Genomic DNA, 20,611 nt, shown 5'->3' on the forward strand with positions numbered 1-20,611 from the left:
TACCCATATCTTAAAAGTGTTTTCCACAGATTTTTGGATTTCAAATCTTACTTTCAGTTCTTTAATAAATTTTAAATTGATAAAGAGACAGAGATATAATTTCATTCTTCTCTAAGTGAATATCCAGTTTTCTTTTTAAGAACCATGTAGGGTTTTTTCCCTTAATGTAAAATTTTGATACCTTTCTCAAAAATTAGGTGGGTATAATATTTTGGGGAAGGGGTTGCTGCATCATCTGATATGTTCCATTTGTCTGCATATGTGACTGTTTCATGCTAATCATGTAAGTTTATGTGTGCTTTATTTGTGTGTGAAGGGGAGACACCACATTTTATATGTGGATGTGAAGGAACAAGCTGTTGAACTTCATTATTGGTTCTTAATTTAAGTTCTCAAACTTGTTGACAAGTGCCTTTCACCCTGAGCCACTTCTGGGTACAGGTTTAGTGATACCCCCAGCACTGTACTTTCTGCTTAGGATTGCTTTGGGGTCTCTGGAGTCTGCATTTTCCACTGAATATTATGTTTTCTCTAGGATCTCAGCAATGTAATTAGGATTTCCCTGGGAACTGTGCTGTATCTATAGATCACTCATTATCGTAGCCCTTCTGACAATATTAGATCTAATAGGCAGAGACCAGGACCGTCCACCTTCTTCTTGCTTCTTCTTTAGTGGTGGTCTTTCACCTCCTTTGTTAGGTTTATTCCTAATCTTCACTTTATTTTTGTAAGCTGTTAAGATTGGGATATTTTTTGTAACTGCTTAACAAATTTACATGTACAAAGAAAAGTTGCTGATTTTTCTCTCTTGATGTTTATCCTTTTGCTTTGCTAAAAATAGTTATCAAGACTACGATGGAGCAGCTGAGAGTGGCCATTGTCACAGTAAATTCTACCAGAGTGGACGCAGGACTAGCCACAGGATTATCATCATGGATTGCTGCAGCCATGAATCATCTGAAGGAATGGGCGGGCATGGGAGCGTTAGCAGGCCTTCTGGTGTTGGTCTCCTTGGTTTGCCTGTGGTGTATATGCAAGATTAGAGTCTCACAACAGCATAATGCAGCCATGACCATTCAGGCCTTTACAGCCATTGAAGCAGGACATTCTCCCCAAGCATGGTTGGATACCATAAAAAGCTAAAATGTTATGCTCAGGATGCGAGGCTAAGCACTGCACTCAGGGTCAGCCGCTTTGGACCTAGAGAAGAGCATGTCTGGTTGCATGCGGGTTGATGCCCCAGGTCCCGCCTCTGAGAAAAAGGTATCAGACGGGTCTGATGCTCTTTGGGTGGATGACACCTAAATGAACATCGGTACAAAGTCCCAATTTATTTCTAATATCAGAGATCAGACCTCTACTCTTGCCTGATGCATCTAAAACAAAAAGGGGGAACTGTAGAGAGCTGTGGAATGCTATGCCTTAAAGATGGAGCTGGTTTCCGCCTTCCACCTTCCCGATGGTGAGTGCTCTCTGTCACGAACAATTCCACATTTGGCTAAGGCTGAGGATCTGGCTTGCTTCCATGTATGTGGACCTATCTGCATTGCCCACGTGGCACGCCTGGGTTGGCTACCCAGAGGCTATTTAAGCTGTGGGCTGGCTTTCCCCAGGGTCAGTTGATTGTTCAAGGTTCCTGAATAAACTGCATTGAAAAAAAAAAAAAAGAAAAGAAAAAAAAAAAGAAAAAAAATAGTTATCAAGGCTAAGTATTTCCTATTAATATTTTTAAATTTTAGTCCTTTGAATATTTAATACACTGTATAAATACAGTGTGTCATTACACAGTATAAATACAGTGTATTAAATACTTTATTTAATTGAGTATTTACTCTATTTAATATACTGTTTATTAAATACTTATAATAAACATTTTTTATTAAATATTCTGCTTATTTAATAAATTATGTATAGTCAACCTCTGTTAAATCTCCCTTGATCCTTACTGTCTTTTTGTCTTTTTTTATTGTAAAGCAACTAAGACCTACTCCCGTTGCCCATATGTTCTCGGATACAATGCTTTCTACTGAGTGTGGTTGACTCATCAGAAGTTGCACTCTTAAAGAAAGCTGACTCTCCCTTTCCCAGCAGCCATCAATTTCCAATATCTTCTCAGCTAGGACTAGGATTTCCTGCCCAATTCTTCAGTCCATGCTGAGATTTAGCCTGGTTTGGGCTTGCACAGGTTTTGTGCCTGCTGTCTCAAGCAGTATGCATTCATATATGCAGCTGGCCTGCTTCATCCAGAAGACACTGCTTCCCTATAGTACTGCTTATCCCCCTCTTCCACAGTGATTCTGGCACTTTGATAGAAAAGTATGCAATGTATATGTTCCATTTATGACTGAGAACTCAGTTTCTTATTCTCTAAATCTTTCCCAGCTATAAATCTGTTTTTGTTTGTTTTTGTTTTTCTTTGTTTTTTTTTTTTGTTTTTTTTTTTTTTGTCATCACAATCAGTTTATTTCTTTTTTTCTCTATAATAATAGATAAGGGCCATACTAGCTCCACAGGATCGCCATCACTGAGAGTATGGCCCGCCCAATCCCACAGTGACAGAGAATACGCTATATACTCACCAAAACCAGGCAGAAACGTCATACAATCTAGACACGCCTGGGCCTCCCAAGCTTGGAGAGCACAGTGAAGAGACCCCAGGACTTCCCAGAAAGCATCTGCACTAGCGACCCAGTCTCCAGTTACAGCGGGACTTTCTAACCTGGCGGCGGAGCAGCACTGAGCTGGCGGGGCACAACAGCCCTCCAGTTTAAGACTAACCAGGGCCAAACCAGAGAACAGAGACCCTGCTTACCCCATCCCTGGCTGATGTGAACACCCTGAAATCTCCAGCTGCAGCAAGACCTCAGAACCTGGCAGTGACAGCAGCACAGAACTGGTGGAGCACATCAAAGAAGCAGGGCCAAACCAGAGAGCAGAGCCCAGATACCCCAATCTCTGCCAAGTGACCTTCCTGCAAGTGAGTGCACCCTTGAGAATCTGCAGATCCCCAGATCCTGGGTCCTTCTAAAACAGAAGCCAGGCATCGAACCCTACCACCCACATACCCACTTTGGGAAACAGAGGGGCACTAGGGACATTGAAGTTCCTGCTCTGTGGGTCTAATTGAAGAGTTAAGGCAGTTAATGCCAGAAATTGCGCTGTGATCATCACTAGCGCCTGTGACATCTACAGTGCAGAGCCCCTCCTACACACTCAAGGGTTCAACATTAGCCATCACTCTGTCCCTCGAGACACACGTCCAACTCCACCCACACTTACACACACACACACACACACACACACACACACACACACACACACATGAGCGCGCACGCTTGCATTTGCCCCATTTGTGCCTGTGTACTTTCCTTCCACAGGTACAGCAGTCCTCAGCACACGCTGAGAGCTCTCAGCTTCCTGAAGAACTCTCCAGAAGCCAGAGAGAGACAGTATCAGTCTGATCTGCAGAATCCAAAATCAAACAGGGAAGGTTTCAGATAAGCCAATGGCCAGGGGTAGGCGAAAGAACACTTCCAACATAAATCAGGACATCATGACTTCACTAGCAAACCCCAAAATCGATGGATACTCCAATTCATCAGAAGCACAGGAAAATGATTTTAAAGCCATGCTTGCCCAATTATTTGAGGCTCATAAGGAGGAAATGAACAAATCTTTCAAAGAGTTGGCCAGTCAATTGGAGGTAAAGAAAGAAGAAATAGACAAAATCCTTAAAGAAACACAGGCAAACATAGCCAAACAAATAGATACACAAGTAGAGGAAAAAATAGTGTCATATAACAAGGAAATGAACAAAGAAATAGAGGCCATCGTAGAAATTCAGGAATCCAAATTCAAACACATGAAAGAAATGGTGCAAGGCATGAAAACAGAATTAGAATCAATAAAGAAAACACAAAATGAGAAAACCCTTGAGCTGGAAAACTTGGAGAAAAGATCAGGAACCACAAAAGTAAGCATCACCAACAGAATACAAGAGATGGAAGAGAGAATCTCTGGAGCTGAAGACACACTTGCAGAAATTGATACTCCTCTCAAAGAAAAAGTAAAATCAGAAAAGTTCCAATCACAAAATATCCAAAAAATCAAGGATGCTATGAAAAGACGAAATCTAAGAATAATAGGAATTCATGAAAAAGAAGACTCCAGACTCCAAGATCCAGAAAATATTTTCAAGAAAATCATAGAAGAAAATTTTCCCAACTTAAAGAAAGAGATGTCCATAAATATACAAGAGGCCTACATAACTCCAAAAAGACTAGACCAGAAGAGAAACACATCATGTCACATCATAATCAAAACACTAAATCTACAGAACAAAGAAAAGATATTAAAAGCAGCAAGGGAAAAAGGCCAAGTAACATATGAAGGTAGACTTATCAGAATCACACCAGACTTCTCATCAGAAACTATGAAAGCCAGAAGGGCTTGGGCCAGTATCATGGAGACTCTAAGAGATTACAAATGTCAACCCAGACTACTATACCCTGCAAAGCTTTCAATCAACATAGATGGAGAAAACAAAATATTCCATGACAAAACTAAATTTATGCAATATCTACACAGCAAACCAACCCTACAGAAGATACTAGAAGGAAAACTCCAATCCAATGAAAACAACTTTACCCTAGAAAACATAGCATACAGATAATATCCCAACAAAAAATGAAAAGAAAACAAGCAAAGAAACACAGTAAGACCACCAACTCCAATATAAAAGGAAGTAAAATTCATTGGTCACTATTATCTATCAATATCAATGGACTCAACTCACCAATAAAAAGACACAGGCTAACAGAATGGTTACGGAAACAGGATCCAACATTCTGTTGCATCCAAGAAACACACCTATGCAACAAAGATAAATACTACCTCAGAGTAAAGGGTTGGCAAACTGTTTTTCAAGCAAATGGTACCAGAAAACAAGCTGGAGTAGCCATCCTAATATCTAATAAAATAGACTTTCAACCCAAGTTAATCAAAAAAGATAAGGAGGGCCACTATATTCTCATCAAAGGAAAAATCCACCAAGAGGACATCACAATCTTGAATATCTATACCCCAAATACAAGAGCACCGACATTCATAAATGAAACATTATTAAAGCTTAAATCATACATTGATCCTAATACCTTAATAGTGGGAGACTTCAACACTCCACTCTCACCAAGGGACAGATCAACTAGACAGACACCAAATAGGGAAATAAAAGCACTCACAGAATCCCTAAATCAAAAGGACCTAATAGATGTCTACAGATCATTTCACCCAAACTCAAAAGAGTATACCTTCTTTTCAGCACCACATGGAACCTTCTCCAAAATAGGCCATATAGTGGGTCACAAAGCAAGTCTCAACAGATACAAAAGGATAGAAATAATCCCTTGTATTCTATCTGACCACCATGAACTAAAGCTGGACCTCAACAACAGAAACAACAAAAAGCCGACACGCACATGGAAACTGAACAACTTGTTACTCAATGACAGCTGGGTTAAGGAAGAAATAAAGAAAGAAATTAAAGACTTCCTAGAATTCAATGAAAATGAAGGCACAACATACCCAAATTTATGGGACACATTGAAAGCAGTGCTCAGAGGAAAATTTATAGCACTAAGTGCCTGCAAGAAGAAATTCGTAACATCACATACAAACAACTTAATAGCCCAACTGAAGAACCTAGAAAAAAAAAAAGAAGCACATATACACAAGAGGAGCAGATGGCTGGAAATAATCAAACTAAGGGCTGAAATCAATCAATTAGAAACAAATAAAACTATCCAAAGAAGCAATGAAATAAAAAGCTGGTTCTTTGAGAAAATCAACAAGATAGACAAACCCGTAGCTAAACTAACTAAAAATCAGAGAGAAACTATCCAAATTAGCAAAATCAGAAATGAAAATGGGGACATAACCACAGACACTGAGGAAATCCAAACAATTATTCGGTCATACTACAAAAGCCTATATGCCACAAAATTTGAAAATCTAAATGAAATGGATAATTTTCTTGAAAGATTCCATCTACCAAAACTAAGTCGAGATCAGGTAGAAAGACTGAATAGCCCTATATCTCCCAAGGAAATTGAAGCAGTCATTAACAGTCTTCCCTCCAAAAAAAGCCCTGGACCAGATGGCTTCAGCGCAGAATTCTACAAGACCTTCAAAGAAGTGCTAACTCCAATTCTCCTCAAGCTATTCCACAAAATAGAAACAGAAGGAACACTACCAAACTCATTCTATGAAGCCACAGTCACCTTGATACCTAAACCACACAAAGATCCAACAAAAAAAGAGAACTTCAGACCTATCTCTCTTATGAACATTGACACAAAAATACTCAATAAAATACTTGCAAACCAAATCCAGGAACATATCAAAGATATCATCCACCATGACCAAGTAGGCTTCATCCCAGGCATGCAAGGGTGGTTCAACATATGGAAATCCATCAATGTAATCCACCACATAAACAAACTGAAGGAGAAAAACCACATGATCATCTCCTTAGATGCTGAAAAAGCATTTGACAAAGTCCAACACCCATTCATGTTTAAAGTCTTGGAGAGATCAGGGATACAAGGCACATACCTAAAGATAGTAAAGGCAATATATAGCAAGCCTATAGCTAACATCAAACTCAATGGAGAGAAACTTAAATCAATCCCACTGAAATCAGGGACAAGACAAGGCTGCCCATTGTCTCCATATATCTTCAACATAGTACTTGAAGTCCTAGCCAGAGCAGTAAGACAACTAAAGGAGATCAAGTGGATACAAATCAGGAAGGAAGAGGTCAAAGTGTCACTATTTGCAGATGATATGATAGTATACGTGAGCGACCCCAAAATTTCAACCAAAGAACTCCTTCAGCTGATAAACACCTTCAGCAAAGTGGCAGGATACAAAATCAAGTAAAAAAAAATCAGAAGCCCTCCTGTATACCAAAGACAAAAAGGCTGAGAAAGAAATTAGGGAAACAACATCCTTCACAATAGCCACTAATAACATAAAGGACCTTGGTGTGACTCTAACCAAGCAAGTGAAAGACCTGTTTGAGAAAAACTTCAAGTCTCTGAAGAAAGAAATCGAAGAAGATATCAGAAGATGGAAAGATCTCCCGTGCTCATGGATTGGTAGGATTAACATTGTGAAAATGGCCATACTGCCAAAAGCAATCTACAGATTCAATGCAATTCCCATCAAAATACCAACTCAATTCTTTACAGACCTTGAAAAAAAAAAGATTCTCAGCTTCATATGGAGAAACAAAAAACCCAGAATATCCAAAACGATCCTGTACAATAATAGATCATCTGGACATATCTCCGTCCCTGATCTCAAGCTGTACTACAAGGCAACAGTAATAAAAACTGCATGGTATTGGCGTAGAAACAGAAAGGAGGATCAATGGAACCACATAGAAGACCCAGAAATAAAACCACATACCTATGAATACTCGATATTTGACAAGGAAGCCAAATCTATTCAATGGAAAAAAAGACAGCATCTTCAACAAATAGTGCTGGACCAACTGGATGTCTACATGCAGAAAAATGAAAATAGATCCATATTTATCACCTTGCACAAAACTAAAGTCAAAGTGGATCAAGGACCTCAACATAAAACCAGATACTCTAAATCAATTGGAAAAAAAAGTGGGGAACAGCCTAGAACTCATTGTCACAGGAGACAACTTCCTGAACAGAACACCAACAGCACAGACTCTAAGAGCAACAATCAATAAATGGGACCTCATGAAACTGAAAAGCTTCTGTAAAGCAAAGGAACCGTCATCAAAACAAAACGACTACCTACAGATTGGGAAAGCATCTTCACTAACCCTTTATCTGACAGAGGACTAATATCCAGTATATACAAAGAACTAAAGAAGCTGAAAAGCAGCAAACCAAGTAATCCAATTAAAAAATGGGGAACAGAGCTAAACAGAGAATTCTCGACAGAGGAATATCAAATGGCAGAGAAACATTTAAAGAAATGCTCATCCTCATTAGCCATCAGGGAAATGCAAATCAAAACGACCCTGAGATATCACCTTACACCCATCAGAATGGCCAAGATGAAAACTCAAGGGACAACACATGCTGGAGAGGTTGTGGAGAAAGGGGAACCCTCCTCCACTGCTGGTGGGAATGTAAACTGGTACAACCACTCTGGAAATCTATCTGGTGCTTTCTAAGACAATTAGGAATAGTGTTTCCTCAAGACCCAGCTATACCACTGGTAGGTATATACCCAAAGTTCGTTCAAGTACACAAAAGGGATACTTGTTCAACCATGTTTATAGCAGCTTTATTTGTAATAGCCAGAACCTGGAAACAACCCAGATGTCCCTCAACGGAAGAATGGGTACAGAAATTGTGGTATTTCTACACAATGGAATACTACTCAGCAATCAAAAAGGAGGAAATCATGAAATTTGCAGGCAAATGGTGGGATCTAGAAAAGATCATTCTGAGTGAAAGATCCCAGGAGGAGAAAGACCAACAGGGTATATACTCACTTATATAGACCTATAACATATGATAAACATAATGAAATCTATACACCTAAAAAAGATAATCAAGAGAGCAGACATGGGGTAAGATGATCAATCCTCGTTTAGAAAGACAGATGGGATGTGCATTGAACGTATGACAGGAGTCTACTGAGCGCATCTGAAAGACTCTAACTAGCAGTGTTTTCAAAGCAAAGACTCATGACCAAACCTTTGGCAGAGTACAGGGAATCATAAGAAAGAAGGAGAGTTAGTCTGATATGGAAAGGATAGGAGCTCCACAAGGACCAAATATATCTGGGCACAGGGTCTTTTCTGAGACTGACATTCAACCAAGGACCATGTATGGTTATAACCTAGAACCTCTGCTCAGATGTAGCCTGTGGTAGCTCAGTAACCAATTGGTTTCCCAAAGTGAGGGGAACAAGGACTATTTCTAACAGGAACTCAATGACTGGCTCTTTGGCCTCCCCACCCCCCAAGGGAGGAGCAGTCCTGTTAGGCCACAGAGCAGGGCCTTGCAGCCAGTCCTGAAGATACCTGCTAAAACAGGATCAGATGAATGGGGAGGAGGTCCCCCCTATCAGTGGACTTGGAAAGGGGCATGGTGGAGATGAGGGAGGGAGGGAGGGAGGGACTGGGAGGGAATGAGGGATCAGGACATGGCTGGGATACAGAGTTAATAAAATATAACTGTTAAGAAAAAAATAAAATTAAAAAAAGGAAAAAAATAATAGATAAGGTATTGAGTATGTATTTCATTTTTTTTATTAGTTACATTTTATTAACTCTGTATCCCAGCTGTATCCCGCTCCCTCATTCCCTCCCAAATCCTCTCTCCCTCATCTCCTCCCTGCCCCTTTCTCTGTTAATCTACTTCCCAGCTACAGTAAACAGAAGTTTATCTGATAAGGGTTGAGAGATTCATTAATCTAGGGTTATAATTCATGGAAATAGTTTAATATTCTATCATTTAACATACTACTAGGAGGTTTTCTACCAGTGCCTCTAATCTGCCCAGCTGTAGGTTCTTGGTCTATTAATGGCATGGGTTTCATCTAATGGAGTCAGACTTAAATCCAATTAGAAAATGGTCAGTCACTTCCCTGATATTCCTGCCTGTATTGCACCAGTGAGCATATGTTGCTATGAATTTATTACTGTAGTTCACAGGATTCATATATAGGCAAGACTTATGACTACTTTTCTCCTTCATTAACATACATAGCACTTTTTAGCACTATTACAGTTAACCAGTATGGATGAAGCTTCCAGATCTACAGCAGGTTGATTTCATCATATTCTATGACTCACATATGAAGTTCCTTCAGCAATAGAGTTTAACTATCAAGTTCTAGAGAGTAACAAAAGCATGGAAAATGGCCTGTAATATTTGGTGGTTTGTAGAGCCTCACTAGCCAACAGTTCCAAAAGAGGTAGTACGAGCCTGACACTGAAATTTTTGTTAGCATTCAGAGTCTAAGGACATGATTACCCCTTCATATGGTAACTCGGATCAAATTTGTTTCATTTATGTGCATGCATGTATATATGTATATATCCACACATACACACACACACACAAAGTGACATCTTAGACAAGGGCCAACAACTTACTGACATTTAACTATATTGACATAACTCTTAACTACAGCATTAATCTTTATACTTATACTGATAAGTAAGTGTAGCTTACTGCCCTCATCAAAAAACTTCTTTTACTTTAAAAATGGCCATTGCAGGAAATCATAAGCAGTCAAAATACAAAGAAGTGACTATAGGGTATTTACCCCTAGTTGATATATATCTAAAAAAAAATGTACAAAGTTCCGGGACCATTACTGAAGAAGGGATTTTAAGAGACAAGGAACTAAGAAAATTACTATGAGATTGTGTCTCCCAGAAATAACAAAGAAATTTTACAGTATGACTGCCCAAAGAAGTAGAACACAGATAGTCATGCTAACCTGAGAGAAGGACATCTCACAGGTCTCACCCACAGAGAACTGCACAGACAGAGAACTGCAAGCAATATATGATGGTAGTGGGAGAAACAGCCCTCCCACTCTCAGTGTGATGATCACCTTAATTGGCTATCCAATACCAAGTCATCACCCCAGAACATAGTTACATGTGAGTAACACTAAACTAACTTAGCAGGTTTATTTAAATATTTAGGGGTGAGAGAAAGAGAATGAGAGAGAGAGAGAATAACAATTAAAGGAGAAGAGGATCATGATTTCAGGAGGGAGAAATGGAGGATGGTATAAGGGAGGGGTTGGAGGGAAAAAAGAGGGAGAAATGATGTAATTGTATTTTAACTTAGCTTAAAATCTCACGTGCTGGTGAGGATGGGGAAACTGAATAGCCTTATTTACATACTGGTTAGGCCATGAACTTCTACAGATATCATAGACTCAGTGTAGATATTCCTCCAAAACTTAAGTGTAACCGCTATACAAACTACCAACACCACTAATGGCTATATTACCAAGCACACTCCAGAGATACTTGTACAACCATGGTTAATTATAAGAAGCTGCCTAGATGCCTACCAATAGACAAATAAAGGAAATATGGTGTATATACAAAAATATATACCATGCAGAAAAATGAATGACAAAGAAAATAGTCCAGACTCAGAAAGGGCCTCAGTTAAAGGGAGGCCCTTGACAATCTCCATTACACTACAGTCACCTGAGACATTGGCTGTTGAAGAATGTTTTCTTCATCACAGACTTTGTACTCATCTTAGGGATCAACTGCACCATCGTGGAACCAAATGCAAGCCCATGCTGTGTCCTCCCCTAATGAAGTTTGTATGAGCATCTCTTTCCCTGTAAGGTATAGTTCACTTGATATTAATCACTATAATATATTGAAAGAGCATCAGTTTTATTCTGTTTTGATAAATACCTAACTGTGTCTGTGTGTGTATGTTTGAGAGAGAGAGAGACTCACATGAGTCTGAAATAAATCTTTGGGCTGTAGCTCTCTGCCAAGAGCTATATATAAACTTCTTAAAATCAGCCACTTGCAGCATTCCAAGACAAAAACTGACTTGGGAAGAATAATTCACACTCCTGACCTAGCAACATGATGAATTTGCTTTGGTAAAAGCAATCAGTTTGACCATAAAAGGGTCATTTTTTGTGGGTGCCTTTGCTTCTTTGTCAATAGATCACTGTCTACCATTCCAAGACATGTTACCTTTAAGACTGTAAAAATGCATTAATTATTTTCAGTGTCTCATAACATTTCCCATTCCATTTTCCCCCAGAAGCAAATCTAATTAGACCACATTTCGGAAAGATTTTAATCAGGAAGTTGTATTAAATATTTGAAACTGCTTCCTGAGCTGGGAAGTTTGAAGAAAAAAAAAAAAGACAACATAGTCACCCTCTCATATACATGTTCCTATCATATAGTAATCACACTTGTGCAAATTACAGAAAGGGATATTTCTTGTCATTGCTTGCTTAAATTGCTAGTTATATCTTTAGGGTAACTACAATTTCCACATATTTTTCTATGTTAGAAAAACAAGGCATGGGCAAGGGACAGGGGACAAGAAAGCTGGCTCAGTGGTTAAAGCAGTTGCTGTTCTTGCAGAAGACTAGACTTTAGGTCCCAGCATCCATGTAGCAACTTATAACCATGTTTATCTCCAGTTCCAAAAAATCCTGTAGGGGGTCTCACCAAACACCATGGCCAACAGAGTGTCAGTCCAGGAGATGAAAGGAGGACATCCAGTTCAACAAGATTCAGTAGCCAGTGTTGTTTAAAAATTCAACAGTCTTTCCTGACTTCAAGCTGTACTACAACCCAATAGTAATAAAACCACATGATACTGGCATCGAAACAGACTGGCTAATCAATTGAATCTAATCAAAGACCCAGATATAAACCCACACACCTATGGCCACTTGATTTTTTACAAAGAAGCCAAAGCCAAACAATGGAAAAAAAGACAGCATCTTCAACATATAGTGCTGGCCTAACTAACTGGATTGTCTACATGCAGAAAATGCAAATAGATCCATATTTATCATCCTGCACAAAACTTATGTCCAAGTGGATCAAAGACCTCAACATAAAACTAGAAGCACTAAATCTATTAGAAGAGAAAGCGATAATCAACCTTGAACTCACTGACAAAGGACACAACTTCCTGAACAGAACACCAAGTGCTCAAGCTCTAAGATCAACAATTAATAACTGAGACCTCTTAAAACTGAAAAGCTTCTGTAAGATGAAGGACACTGTCAATAGAACAAAATGACACTCTACAAATTGGGAAAACATCTTCACCAACCCTACATCCAACAGAGATCCAACATATATAAAAACACAAGAAATTAAACACCAATAAAACAAATAATCTGATTTAAAATGAGGTACAGAGCTAAACAGAGAGTTTGAAACAGAGAAATCTCAAATGTCCAAGAAGTATTTAAAGAAATGCTCAATGTTTTTAGTCATCAGGAAAATGCTACTCAAAATAACTCTAGGATTTCATCTTACGCCAGTCAGAATGGCTAAGATCAAAAACTCAAGGGATGACACATGCTGGCAAGGATGTAGAAAAAGGGAAACACTTCTCTATTGCTGGTAGGAGTGAAAATTTGTACAACCACTCTGGAAATAAACCTGGCACTTCCTCAGAAAATTGGGAAAAGCTCTACCTCAAGACCCAACTATAGCACTCCTGGGAATATACCCAAAAGATCCTCCACCATACAACAAGGACACTTGCTCAACTGTGTTCATAGTGGTTTTATTCCTAACAATCTGGAAACACCCTAGATGTCCCTCAGCCAAAGAATGGATAAAAAAAAAATGTGGTTCACTTACAGAATGGAATACTCTTCAGCTATTAAAAACAAAGACATCATGAAATTTGTAGACAAATGGCTGGAACTGGAAAAGACTATGCTGAGTCAGGTAACCCAGACCCAAAAAGACAAAAATGGTATGAACTCGCTTTTAGGCAGATATTAGCCATATAATACAGGATAACCATACTACAATTCACAGACCCAAAGAAGCTAAGTAACAAGGATGGCCTAAGGAAGGTACTTGATTTTTACTCAAAAGGGAAAACGGAATAGACAGTGGAAGTGGTTGAAAGAGGGAAGAGGAAAGGAGAGGGAGTCCTGGGGAAAATGGGGTGGGGATCAGATGTGGTAAAAGCAGGGGCAGGAGGAGAGGGGACTTGTAGAGAGAAGTGAAAGCATGGGTGAGGACACCTCAACAAGGTAGGCTCCTCGAAGGATATGGAGGTGACTCTAGCTGAGACCCCTGGTAGCAGTGGCCGTGGAGAGTGAAAGGGACAACCTCCAACCAGACATGACTTCTAGTGGAGGAAGGGAAACACCAACCCACATGCAAAAACTTTACTCCAAAATTTACCCTGCCTGCTAGATGTGCAGGGATAAATACAGAATAGATATTGAGAAAATACCCAACCTATGTCTGGCCCAACCTGAGACCCCACCAAGGGCAAGAGCCAATCCCTGACACTATTAATGACACCCTGCTATGCCTGCAGATGGAAACCTGGCATAGCTGTCCTCTGAGAAGTTCCACCCAGAAGGGGTTAGAAACAGATGCTAAGACTCAGCCAAACATTGGGTGGAATGCAGGGAAGGGGGGAAGGACATAAGAATTTGGAGGGGACAGGATCTCCATAAGAAGAACAACAGTCCAAATAACCTGGCCCAAATAGGCTGACAGAGACTGAAGCACCAGCCAAGGACCATGACTGGACTAGTCTTATACCACATGTCCCCAATGGGTAGCTTGGACTTCATGTGGGTTCTCTAGTAAGGAGAGTTGGGGCTGTCTCTGACAAGGACTCTGTTCATGCTTTTTGATCACTTCCCCTTGGCAGGGCTGCCTTACCAAAACACCAAGGAAAAGAATGACCTCAGTCCTGATGTTAGTTGATGTGCTGGGCTGTGTTGGGGGGGAGGGTTCTGAGGGGTAAGGAATGGTGGAGAAAAGGAAGAGGGAGGAGGAGAGTGTCAGGAGGAGAGGAGAGAGGGGCCTATGATGCTATGATTGGGATGTAAAGTGAATAAATAAATTAATTAATTCAAAATAATTAAGCTGATATATAATAAAAAATTCGAGAGTCTGACATTGTCTAGTTTATTTTAGGCATATTTAAACAACAGAATCTGAGAAAAAGTTTTCTGGTGATAAGTAAGTATTCACAATAAAACATGACTATAATGGAACTCTATAACACATGTTATATCTTCCATAAATATGGGATCTTTATTTCTATATTTATGGGTTAGCTGAGAAAAACAATCTCATGATAAGGACCTGGTAGAGTATCTGATGTGGTCTCAGGCACATAGATAGAGAAACTATCACCAAGCTATTAATCACCTCCACTCCTAGCCTTCTGGACAGAAAACAGGTTATATCTCTCTTTAAAAAGACAACTCTGTGTGTTTAATATTCTTGGTTTCACCAGTGCCTGTCTATGAGCATAAGAACCTACATGCCTCCTACAGAATCCAATGCCACCTTCTAACTTCTGAATACACATATATACAGGCAGGTAAACTTAAAATGCCCATAAAAAAGAACATGTTTAAAAATAGAACCACATGATATATAACTTTATATCTATAGGTAAAATTTATAAAAATATTTCCTTAATACCTAAGAATATACACAAAGCATTTTATTGAATTTTACAAATATTTTCACATTAATTATGTAAACTAATGGGGAAATATTCATAGGTAATAACTAAGAAAATACACTCCAGCTGCTTAAAACAGAGTTAAGACGATCTCAGCAAGAACAGGCCATTTCAAACCTGTGATCCAAAAATTACACTGCCTACAAGAAGTTCAGAAATAAAGAGGGAACAAAGATTGAGGGGAAATCCTACCAATAACTGGCCCAACCTAAGACTCCCCCACCCCAATGTAGAGAGCCAGCTCCTGACACTAATAATGATACTCTGCATATTTGCAGACAGGAGCCTAACTTGACTGTCCGCTAGGATGCTCCAGCCAGCCGTGGATAGGGACAGATGCTGGGACTTGCAGCCAACCATGGGGCAGAGCTCTGGAAGTCCTGTGGAAGTGTTGGAGAAAATATGGAAGGGACCTGAAGGGAACAGGAACCTCACACAAAGACCAACAGGGACAACTAACCCAGTCCCATGGCGGCTTACAGAGACTGAAACATCAGCTAAGGAGCATGCATGGTCTGGACCTAGGCCCCATGCACACATGTAGCCCATGGGTGGCTTGGTCTTCATATGGGGCTCCTGATGAATGGAGGGTGCAGGGCTGTTTTTAACATGGACTTTATTGCCTGTTTTTGGATCACTTCCCCCTGGCAGGGCTGCCTTGCCTGGCCTTAGGAGATGAAGCTATGCTCAGTCCTGATGTGACTTGCTGGGGAAGGTTGATACAGGGGGAGGGGCCTCTCATTTTTTGGAGAGAAAGGGAGAGAGGCAGGGGGTGGTAAGGGGACAAAGGGAGACTGGAAGGAGGGGAGGAAGAGGGTGTAAAGTAAATAAAATTTTTTAAGAATTAAAGAGCAGGTCATTTTTACATTGAAGTGTATATGATCTCTCAGAGGGTATTGTTTGTGTCCCTCACACAACAGCAAAACTGATTTCCCATAGGATTCTAAGAATTTTGTATACACAAGAGGTGCTTCTTCAGTGTTATTACTCTACTCCATTAGTCATGCATTTTTCACTAAAATGCTATTTTCATAAGTCACTATTCATATAGTTTACCACATAAGAGAAATGAAGTTCTACTCCGAGCATTAACCATTAAACACAATTTCTTTACAGTGCATATCTCACAAAGGAAACATCAAAACTGCCTCCAAGTTCAAGGGTAGTTAGAAATTAATGAAGCAAGCAGGATTTATTCAAAGGTTAGAAAGGATTTAGAAGTTACTTAGGAGAAAGTACAGATGAATGATAATGAATTATTTAACTGGCATTTATCTTCAACAAACATAATTGGCTGGAAGCATTATGGATTTACAATGAATCCATTCAAACTGAACCATATGGAAGCCATGACTATGCCTCACATTCTTTCAAAATGTATGAAGGAGTCAGAAGTGTTGTATAAAAATGTCCCCAAAAAGTCAATGTTCTTAACTGTATTGATGATTACTTCCTCTTTTCACCGTCTTCATTCATTAAAAGAATATTGAAGTACTATAAAGAGAAATGAGGATTAAGTGAAACACTTGACTGTTCAGAAAGAGCTCTTTGTCTTGCTGCTTTCCACGGTTCATGTAAAGCCTATTGTTGGGACTTTTGCAGCCTCTTCTGAGAGGTAAGCAGTTAATGAGATTTCAAAAATGCAATATTTAGTAGTCTGTTTTATTTTTTGTGTGTGCATTTTCATTTTTTTTCTATTTTCTTTTTGGCTAAATATCATTGTTTTGGGTTATGACGATTTTCTTTTATTTTAACAGGTTTCTTTATTGTGCTTGGAGATTGTTATGAACTACATACCTATGTAAAGTAATGCATATAACAGAAATACTATTATAACCAGTACAAAATAAATGTTTTTTTTTCTATTTTATTTATTACAATTTGTTCACTTTGTATCCCTGCTGTAGCCCCCTCCCTCTTATCCTCCTAGTTTCACTTACCCTACCTCTTCTCCCCTTATGCCACTTCCCTAGCCCATTGATAGGGGTGGATCATTTCCTCTTCTATTTGACCCTAGCCTATCAGATCTCATCAGGACTGGCTGCATTACACAATGGAATACTACTTAGCAATTAAAAACAAGGAAATCATGAAATTTGCAGACAAATGGTGGGAACTAGAAAAGATCATCTTGAATGAGGTAACCCAGAAGCAGAAAGACACACATAGTATACACTCATAAGTGGATATTATCCATATAATATAAGTTAAAAATACTAAAATCTATACTCCTAAAGAAGCTAAGCAATAAATAGGACTCTAGGGAAGAGGCTGAACCTTCACTCAGAAGGGAAAACAAGATAGTCACAAGTAGAAGACAAGGAACAGGACAGGAGCCTCCCACAAGGTCCTCTGAATGACTCTACCCACCAGGATATTGAAGGAGATACTAAGACTCATAGCTAAACTTTGGGCTGATGCTGGACCCAGCCAGCAGAGTCAAACTGTTCTTGAGTCGGGAGTGAGGATTAAAATTAATAAAATAAACACACAGCACACAGTAAACTTTTTAAAGGTCCAGACTCCGACAGTCACAGCAAAAGGCAGGCTGCAGCTCAAGCGGCAAGTCTCAAGTCTCTGCCTCCTCCTCTGCCTCCAGCCCTCTGAGCTCTTTATTTGTGAGGAGTTTCTTTTAGCCAGTAAGACATCTCAGAACAATGGGCTAATTTCCACAAGGATCCTGAGGAAGAGGTTTGACCCTCACAAGCTATCCCACCTGCTGTCACAAACAAAAGGAGATGGACTTGCAAATTCTTCTCTGCCATTAGTAAAGGCCTGCTAAAAGCCATCTCTCTGCTGAGATTTAAATATCAAAGCAGGCCTCTGGAGTCATGGCTCCCAACAGGCTGATAGCTGGAAACCTTACAGTTTATAAAGACTTTAAGTCTAAATTTTATTTGGAATACAAGTGTCTAGCAGCATGTCCTTGGTACTCTACAGAAAGACATATGGACAGTATTCTGTTCTACACAGCTCAAGGCAAATTTGTGAAGTGCTCATGTTTTTCCCTTACAATGCTTCTTCACCTTTGCTCTTCCTCAATCTCAATCCTCCACACTGATCCTAGTAGCATGTATTTGCATTTCACAATCAGTGTCCTCTGTCGTATTAATAGCTCTTGAGTATCTAATGCATTTATGAAAATACAGGCTACAATACCTAACAGACAATATTTTCACCTCGATACCCACACACTGACAGATGATTTTTCCTTTTGTTGTTGTTGTTTTTAAGGGTCCTTCTAACGTATTTTCTTGAGGCTAGGTATTAACCTCCAAGGCTCACTCATGCCTAGTGGAGTTCTCTACTTCCCAGCTACACCTTCAACCCAGTACAATGACGTTAACTACAGGAATATACTTATTAAATAATTGAAGTCAATGAAACAAATAAGAGATTCTGTGACATGATTGTTGGCATATACTAAATAAAAGTAGAAAAGGTGAATACAAATTTCAGCAGGCTGCCCTCAGTGCATTTACACAGATAATGTTCCGCTCAACTTTGCTTGCTCCTTCTCTAGTAGAATAAGCCCAATTCTGTGATGCTCTGTGATAAAGTATTCCAAATAACACTGATGTGTTGAGCCAATTAACACAGTCTTACTTGGTTGTTTGGCTGATTGGTGTTTAACCCTCTCTACAGAATAAATATAATCTTGGCTATATATATCCTCACAATTAAAAAAAATATGTCAGTGTGGTTGCAGCAACACAGAAATTATGAACTTAAGACTTCTGTTACTTATTATATAAAATCACATATTAAACTCTTTAAAACTGAGTCAAAGCCAAAATCAAAATCTTTCAATCGATCAGCTTTCTTCTCAATTATCTGAAATATCCAACTGATATTTTAATTTAATCATAATGATCTACATACACTATGCTTTGAAATAATCTATTTTATATTTCCATTATGAACATAACTCTTGTCATACATGATTTTAACACAATATTTAGAGAATTAAGAATTGCTAATAAACTCCTTCACCTCTCTCTAAATCTTTCCCTGTTCTGTATCCCCATACTCTCTTACAAATTCATGGCCTATTATTTATCCTCCTCACCATCATTATCATATTTTCACACACATATTCTATAAATAAATATATGAATACAACCTACTGAGTCTGGTTAGTATTACTTGCATGTATATATAGTTAAATATATATGTTTTATAGCTGACCACTTGATACTTGATTACCAATTACAGGGTTCATTCCTGGGGAAGATGAATTGCTTCACAATGGTCATTAATTACTTATAACTCTTTGTCTATGTTTTTGGCCCTGTATAATTTTATCAAGTCAATGGTGTCAATGCACAGGTCTTGTTTAGGCAGCCATATTGTTGAGATTTCCTGGGTTTGGCTTTCCTGTCATATACAGCAAATAGAATATCATGCAGATTTCATGGTTTTCTGGCCCTTATATTCTCCTGCTCCTGTTTCTGTCATATTTCCTGAGCCTTAGATATAATGGAGTTTGTAGATGTATCATCTGGAATCGAGAAAATTCAGAAAGATTGAAGTAACTCCATGTAAACTATTTGACCACAATACATCTAACCTTAAAATCAACAACTAGAGAATATTTAGTAATTATACAATCTTATACAAATTAAACAAAACATTACATAAAAATTACTGTCTCTAAGGAAATATCAAGAAAAAAAAACGTCTGAAACTAAATAAAAACACAGCACATCATATATATCTGTACTATATCAAAAACACTTCTAAGAAGGAATTTTATAACCCCAACCACTACATTGAAGAAAAACAAAAAACAAATAAGCAACCTAATAATCAACTCAAGAATTTGGAAATCAAAACAAAACACAAGAAATGCAAACCCACTGGTCAGCATTAAATAAATGAAGATCAGAGCTGAAGTAACTGAAAGTAGAAACAAAAAGTATATAAATAATCAACTAATATAAGAGCTGGTTCTTGAAAAAGATGAACAATGTCAACAGATAATTTAAAATTATTTAATGAGATACTATTTCAGGATGTCTCAACTAAGAATATTTTTAAAACAAATAGCAAATTTTTCTATATAGTTACCAAAAACTATTTTATTTATACTCCAGTAGAATTTTGACCAATATTTGTGGGTACTTAATTATTTTCTGAACAAAAATAATTATCAAGAGGTTAATATATGTAACATTATCAAGAGAATGAATCATGCATGTCTAAAAAGAAATGAGAATGTTAACATGTTCTGACTGTCCCTTAATATAGAAACACAAGTTGAAAATTTAAACACATGACTTTAATATCACCACAAATTTATCTAGAATATATATATTTACATATATATATATATGTAAATATATTCCACT

Source organism: Meriones unguiculatus, chromosome 11 (assembly GCF_030254825.1).
Source record: "Meriones unguiculatus strain TT.TT164.6M chromosome 11, Bangor_MerUng_6.1, whole genome shotgun sequence".
Classification (NCBI taxonomy): domain Eukaryota; kingdom Metazoa; phylum Chordata; class Mammalia; order Rodentia; family Muridae; genus Meriones; species Meriones unguiculatus.